Raw genomic sequence first — 7,933 nt, 5'->3', positions numbered from 1 at the left:
GGCAGAGAGAGAGAGAGAGAGAGGAATGAAAATTAATAATAATGTAATGCGATTGAAATTATCACCCTGTGGAGGCCAAAGACTAACGTTTGGACTGAGGGACGAATAGCTGTTTTGGTCCTGATTCTAGCTACAACCCACGCTAACGTGATATATAGGCCCATGGCTATGGTGGCAAGTCCCAATGTTGAGTAAAGAATTATGAAATAACGATTAGCGCATGTTTCAAGTAGAGTCATATGAGAATAAGATAAAGAGAACATAAAATTATGCCTTCAACTTGATACAGATAAAGTACTGCAAGCTGCCGCTATACGAGAAACGGCAAAAACGGCTCGGTTGTGATATATATCAGCAACTGTTGATTTTAATTGCTTCGTTGTGGAAACCGTAATGTTACATTTGACGAGTACAAACTTTCAAATCTCTGTCCGGTGTACGTACGTAGGCTACTACATAGGCCTACTGCTCGCCAAGCAGCAACGGTCAAACTGCGTTTGCATAACCAAACATCAATACACAAGTTACTTGGTATAGAGGGTGATTAATTATCCTGCTCCGGGGTACTGGCGCGTGGAACGGGTTGATAACCTGATATACAGCACGGCGGGTGTTCTTACAATCACACGAATGTACGTGACGTCGTGACGTACATCGAATATCTATTTACTGTGGATACTTCTTACGCAATGACTAGCAAAGCTAATAGGCTACTTCTGACAGTAAACTGAACAAGGCGTTAACAAGAAGATGTATGTGATATATCATGAACCTGTTATAATACATCTTCCTTGTTCACGAATGTTCAGTTTATGTCATAGTCCTTGTACAAATAAAAAGTAATCGCTCTTTCACAAAGAAGTCGATTAAATATGGGAAGTAGTCGATTACGATTACGATTACTTCGGAATTTTTTCGAATGTAATCGATTGCGATTACGATTACTTGAAAATGCTGTAATCGTCGTAATCGATTACGATTACTAATCGCGATTACCCCATGTCTGCATATAGTAGGGTTACCATATGTCCTCGACGCCATTGTGTTGCCGCGCTCCCGTTGTTCAGAACAATCAACCTTTGCTGGCTATTCTCTTTTGCAATTTTGTTCCAGTGCGGACGGTCATACAGGTTGAAAAGCACTGGTGTGGTACAATAGCACACTTCTGGCACTCGAATTTATGCTTGTAATATTGTTACCCCCTCTAAAAAATGAAGAAAAAACGACAAATGTACCAGGTTGAGTCCATCTATATTCGCAATTATGTGAGAAATTGTTGTCCAACATGCGACCTTGCGTTTGCGCTCGCAGAAAGATCGTCGACGATGAAATCTAGGAAGAAAATGATTGAGGCATAGTTGGCCGAAGCTTTTGATATCGATATGTCCAGGTGCCGAATAGTCTTGACCTTGCAAACTGAGCCCAGAGATATACAGCAGACCCACAATATAATCAAGTAACAATATTATGGACCAATAATGATCAGCGTTCGTGCTTCGCGCGGCTAGTGGTCCGAGCAGTGGTTTGTCAAGTGCTTGTCGCCTTTTAACGAAAAAGGTTGGCCAACCCTGTAGTAGGGTAAGGTAAGCGAGCGCCCAGACTTGTATTGCATTCGTATTTTGTCGCAGTTCCAATTTGTAGGTTGTGAAGTGTCACAGATCCCATCAGAGGACATAGAATCACTTTGGCGAGTTCCTGCATGGCGAGTGCCTTTGGCTCTGGCTCCTAAGCCCTGATCCAAAGCCACATGGTCTTCTGCCTCATCTGTTGAATTAAATGGAGTTTTGAAATACAAAAATAGCATATTGAGCCAGTACTAACAATGTTTTTGGTAACGTCAATACCGGCAAGGGTCATAAGTTGGATCTGTGATATTTGTTTACCTCGATATGTATATATATGGATCCCTAATAATTTTAAGATTGGCATCGATTTGGTTTTCGAGATTTCGGCCAGATATGCGTTAAAAAGTAAGCAGTTCTAGTTCAAGTTGTGCATTTCAATAACATGTAGTTGCCAAACTACTAGTAAATGTGTGTCATCACCACGATGCCGGTGTTATGTTGTGTGATGATCTTGCAGACTTTGGTAACTCAGAGTCATCCCTACCAAAAGACAGTCATATAAGCAGGGGTGGTATTGGGAGTCGAAATCCCTCCCGTTTGAAACCGAAAACCCTGTCATGTTTCAAATGCCGATTCAGTCTCCAATATTTCTCATCTCATTTGTAATTCAATAATTTAATTATCAGTTATATAGCTATAGTTTAGTTAGTTAGTTGCGGATTTTTAACGATTGTTGGTTCTTGTTTTAGTTACGAGTTTTGAAAACTGAATAGTTCTAGTTGTTGTTGCACAATATGCACATATTAAAAATCCTACAGTTTGCACTGACTGAAACCACTACAAACAATGTTACCTTGATATCTCTGTGAATGATCTTACAATCGTTGAAATAAACGACTCCAAGCAGAAGATGTTGCATGTAAGAGTGAGTCTCTGCTTCTTTGATAATGCGTCTTCTTTTGTCGAGATCCACCAGCCACTGACAATGGAAATCAAAGCTAATCGGATTGATAGAATGAAATCAATAGCAGTATTTGTTGGGTAAATATAAATCAGTGGTTCGCAACCATTTTCAGTTCGGGGGCAGGTAAAAATTCAACAATAATTTTGCGGCACTTGGAAACTTCAAAGTTAGAAACATCATATCATGCTCCTAGTTTGATAGTTGCCTTGTTATGCGTAGGGCTGTGCAAAATCGAATACCTGACTGATTTGAAACTGAACCGAGTATTAGGCTTTAGAGTCAAGACGAGTACTCAATTCGTGTACTTGTGAATACACTTAATTTCAAAATTTCCTGAAGAATTCACAGAGGGCCGGGTTCTCCAAGGGCCGGGTTCTCCGAGGGCCGAGTTCTCCAAGGGCCGGGTTCTCCAACCCAGAAATGAACCTTACAGAGCTGATGCGATTGCGAGCTCCACAGTTTGAGAGAAATTAAATTTGTAACAAGGAAATGCTTTTACCCTTCTTTTGCATAACTAGAAAACGATGTCGACAAAATCCTTGTCTTGGAAGAATCTGTAAAATCCAACGACGTGCTTGTGATTCAAACTGCAGTGGAGATGATCTCTTGAGATATATTGTCTTTCTGGTGATCATCCGCGAGCAATGCCTAAAATTCAGACACCGGGTACGAGTGTTAGTTGCGGATTATGAAAAGTGAGTAGTTCTTGTTCTATTCGTGCATTTAAAATAACTTTAGTTGCCGGTCAACTAGAAAACAAATGTCTTCATTTGGTGTGAATCATGATACCGGTGTTTTTGCAGCCATCTCAGAGTCATCACTACTAAGCAAGAAGTACCACCGGGTGGTTTTGTAATTTAAATGCCAATATTCCTTAGCTCATATGAAATTCAGTATTTTATATCATCAGTTAGGTCTATTAGTTAATTAATTAGGGATGTTTACTACGCTTTAACCGGGACTTGAGAAGAATTGAGTCACTTAAATTAATCAAAAATCGCCATTCTACTTCAGCAGTTCTATATGCGGCCCAATGCGGAATGTGCTTAGAACTAGGGCTAGAGATGAATTGTGGAATCAGAAGACATTATTAGTTCATCAATGTCATGAGGTGGTTTATTTTAATAAGGTATATTGATAGCCTGACCGATGATATCGTTTGGCCAATCATACCGGGCTATAGTAGAGTTTGAAGGATATCAGCCATGAGAGTTGAAAATATCGCAATTTTGTGACGTCACGACAGGGTAACAGGAAAAGTATTATTTGCGGTTTCTACATTGGGAATAATCATCTATTTCACGTGACTTACAAGTGGTCACGTCGGTACTCGAGTCTTGAAGTAGAAGTAACATTGTAAATGTCTACTCGAGCATACGCAAAAGTAGCGATGACAAAGTAGGCAAGTATTCTAGACCTGGTTTTGCCGAAAAACTGAACTGTTACATAGGAGGTACAAAAGTCGTCTAAAATAGTGAGCGACTTTTGTATTAGTGCATGTATACGGCAAAACCTACTTGAGTATTCTGAAAAATGAAGTAGGCTACTATTATTACTGACTGCCTCTGCATATAAGTGTCCAGATGCAGTATTTCTAGTTTATTTCATTTCCAAGCATAGTAAAGACCACAAAGTTGTTCAAATCAATGCTCTGAAGATTTAGAAATGTGCCTTACGCAAGTTGTCATACTGTTTCAATATAGGCCGGATATAGTTGGGTTATCAGTGAAAGTGCTACTTATCGGTATTGGTTCGAAAATATGATATCGGTTAGGCTTTAGCAGAATGCAGAATGCAATCAACCACGAACTCTAATTTGTTAAGAGCTAGGGAAAACTCACTGTTCAAACTCTATAGAGTTCGCCTTCGTTGTAGTTGGCTTTCCGATAACCTAGGCCCCATGGTCAAGCAGGTTGTGCGCAGTTTCTGTGAAATGTAGCCGTTAAAATACTCCTATACAGAGGGTCGTTGGGAGGGGTCGCATGCCAACATTCTAGTGGGAACTTCACAAATATTACCAAAATTACAGCTAGTACCGTAACTCATATTTTTATGAGATTGTTTGGGAATCATGATTTGTGGATTTAAAACCATAATATCAATCAATATTTGGATGTGAAATAGTAAACTTCTTCCGTAGTTCGATAGGAAGAGATCCAAGTATTAGGATAAACCTATTTGCAGACTTGATCAATTAGAAAATTTTCAGCTTTTCCAAATTAGATTACGATTGAAATCACAGCTTACGATTGGTGAATTGTCCAACCCGCCAGGGCCAGATAGTATAAGTCACTTCTGAGAGCGATTCCATGCATTCATATTCCGAGTCATCAATTTGGGGTTCACATGGAATATGGAATTGAGCTACCATCATCAGTTTCAAAAGTAGCGATGAATTCCGTTGATGTTGCGTAATTCCCCACATGCAGTACCAGGGTTGTAACCAAGTCACAAGGCTCCGAGTCACAAGTCAATCTCGGGTTTATAGTTTTGACTCGAGTCAAGTCGAGTCATTTTCAATTCACCACCTAGTCAAGTCCGAGTCCAAGTCACCGAGCAGAGGGTCGAGTCCGAGTCATGATATTATGACTCGAGTCGAGTCCAAGTCACTGTGTTGACTGCCCAGTTTCTAGTTAAAGGCTTGTTAAATTCACTTTATATAACTCTGTTTGGTGATATCGAATGGTTCGCAATTATAATATTCTAATTTTCGTCATTTTTAGCAGTTTCTGGACGCATTTTCAAGTACCAGTACCAGTTGACGAAATCATAATAGTGTGATTACTCAAGTATTCCTCGAAATTACTATGAAACGTCGGTCTTGGCCTTCTGAGTCTCGAGTCATATGACTTGGTTCGAGTCATGCGCAATGACTCGAGTCCAAGTCGAGTCAATACACAAATTGACTCGAGTCGAGTCGAGTCATTTCTGTATTTTGAGAAAATGACTCGAGTCAAGTCGAGTCATCTGAAAAACGTGACTCGAGTCGGACTCGAGTCGCGTCATGACTCGAGTCATCACAATCCTGTGCAGTACTGAATAAAAATATAACATACTAAATGAATAAATACATTAAAATTAATCTCGTACCAAACTAAATATATTTGCGAGTGCACCCTTTGAGGACTGCCCAAACAAGAGAAAATCAAGGATGCGTTTTGCAGGCAACAGCAACTGCTTATGGCTACAATACAAAGTATGCTCGATATAGTCTAATGCTGGCTTCAACTGGTTTCCATGTAGGCTATGATTGGAAATTTCATTTATTGACAGATGTAATCATTTGAAAAATGCTCAAGGTCACTGATAATGACAAAGCACAACAATACGATGAAAATGATATTGCCACTTCAAGAAATACAGGCTTTGTGAGAACCCCCGACACTGTACCATGACCGAGGAGAAAAGACTAATAAGGTTTCCAATGAGTAAAAGGTTGTGCAGCATCAAACAATGTCTTACCTGTGCAGTGTGCAGCTGTCCTCGCAACATCATATGGTATCGTGATTTGTGATGGATGGTTGAATATGCTTGACGGGTAACTCAAGGCTGGTCTTAGATTATCAGCATATGGTATTTCATTCCAATCTGCAAACGGAATTATACAATGCTAAGCAATGGTACTCTTCAGCAGTATACAATTAAATCTTACCAGCCAGCCGCTTTCCACATCCGCACGAAGACTCATCCGAAACTACAGCAACCACCTTGACCGGTTCGTTAGCAAGCGAATAATTATTTCAAGAGTGATATTCCATAGTCTTCTCTCCATTGTGGAATTCTCCCAGTGAAATTATATGCTGCATAAAATATGGCCCATGATTAGGATAATATAAAGACATGAAGGATGAACCATGAACGTATCATATCACTAGATCTCTATATTTGACATTTTTCGAACGCTACATGTACTACAGTAGACTTACTACGGGGCTTGTGCATGGAAGACCGTAACTCGTACCTTTTAAAGGAAAAAGAGGGCCTAGTCCATAGGTGTAAGTGTAATTTTCACCGATCTATCTGGTGTCATGGGGGCGCACTATAGCCTATGACGACAGCGTGATGCAAATGATCGCATGATCGAAGGATATTTTTCCCAAGAGCTCCCGTCATTTATAGAAGCAATCCCCCGAATATTAGCCACTTCGGGATTACGTCAATTTTCACTTTGCAAATCTAAATTATGTTGCTAACAGATTGCAGCATTATGGCACACACCTTAGCTTAGAGTCAATGCATATTTACTCTTATATACAATAATAGGACTTTCAGAGACTTATTATCTTGCGTTATTCGCTACATACAATCTCAAGGCTTCCTCTAATATATCCGTACAAAGGTACAATAAATCACCTTATTCCATTAATTATAATGACACACAGTGATTGACTCCTGGCCCAAAATCACTTATAGATCGGGAATTGACTATATAATCCCAATTCAAGCATTAATTAATTGCGATTTCAAAAGTACGGCCCTCGGTCGATTTCCAGTTTTGTCTTCACGTTTAGTAGTGAACTAAATATATCGACGATACATTCCTATCAATTCACCCTTTAATCTGGGTGTATAGAGCATTTGCGAGTTACGTCATTTTATAGCAAATCGCATTACGTTTATAGCGATCCTATTCAGACGTTTGTCCTATCGCATGACCTACCTAGACGGTTATCACTCTCCCCCTACTTTTTTTAAAAGGGTAGGGTATTTTATATAATTCCCTAATATACTACGCATTTGTTTAATAGTATTGGCGTCGTCTAAGATCGGGCTGTTGGAAAGGCGCTTTTGAAAGCAATACGGATTGCTTACGAAGTTCTTCCAATTCTAATTTAACCTCTATGTCCAATTCATTTTGCAGCACATATTCCGTTACTGGACCATCAAATACCGTTCGCGGGAAATAGTTTGGCCTTTTATTTGTCGTTACAAACGAGGCAAATATTAAATCTCCACTATGAGATTTTTGATGTTTCGGCACGCCCACGTCAACATCCACTTCGGGGCCTATGGATCGAAAAGATCTGGCGTCCTAAAACTTTTCGACCCGTCGCACTCACATTTTACACCCAATGTGACCATATTCCGTGCCTGCACTTCATCACTATTTTCAACGCATATCCTAACGGCGCTGTCACTATTAAATTGGCACAGGTGCGACTTTACAATTTCTAACGACCTAACATTCGAAACAGCCTCGCGATTGCTGTTTTCACGTTATCTCCTTGTTTGGCCAAAGTTTTTATTTCCCGCCCTTCACCATCATATTCTATTACGGCATGCGTCGACAATGAACACGGAACACCTATTTCGGACTGAGCCAGCTCGTGACTTGCAATTGACGGGCTCTTTAACACCGTATCAATTGAAGGCAGCGGTATAACCTTGTCTATCCAATGATATC

The 7,933-nt window shown here is 40.0% G+C and overlaps 1 long non-coding RNA gene across 2 annotated transcripts; it reads right to left on the bottom strand.

Annotated features, from left to right (window-relative positions):
- Window positions 1-1,240: 1,240 nt before the first annotated feature.
- On the bottom strand, window positions 1,241-5,305 carry LOC145432693 (uncharacterized). Of its 2 annotated transcripts, XR_013912930.1 has the most exons (4): window positions 4,371-5,305; window positions 3,029-3,177; window positions 2,419-2,544; window positions 1,241-1,764 (listed from the first exon to the last, which is right to left on the bottom strand). It is a non-coding gene; the product is annotated as an uncharacterized LOC145432693 (long non-coding RNA). The 2 variants fall into 2 exon arrangements; XR_013912929.1 differs by lacking the exon at window positions 4,371-5,305 and having other exon boundaries at window positions 3,029-4,314.
- Between the last annotated feature and the right edge of the window lie 2,628 nt (window positions 5,306-7,933).

This window comes from Botryllus schlosseri, unplaced genomic scaffold (genome assembly GCF_051294905.1).
Source record: "Botryllus schlosseri isolate E-star unplaced genomic scaffold, Bs_hap1 Bs93a, whole genome shotgun sequence".
Taxonomy (NCBI): domain Eukaryota; kingdom Metazoa; phylum Chordata; class Ascidiacea; order Stolidobranchia; family Styelidae; genus Botryllus; species Botryllus schlosseri.
The sequence above is the reverse complement of the archived record's forward strand: the minus strand, read 5'-3'. Positions and strand labels throughout refer to the sequence as shown.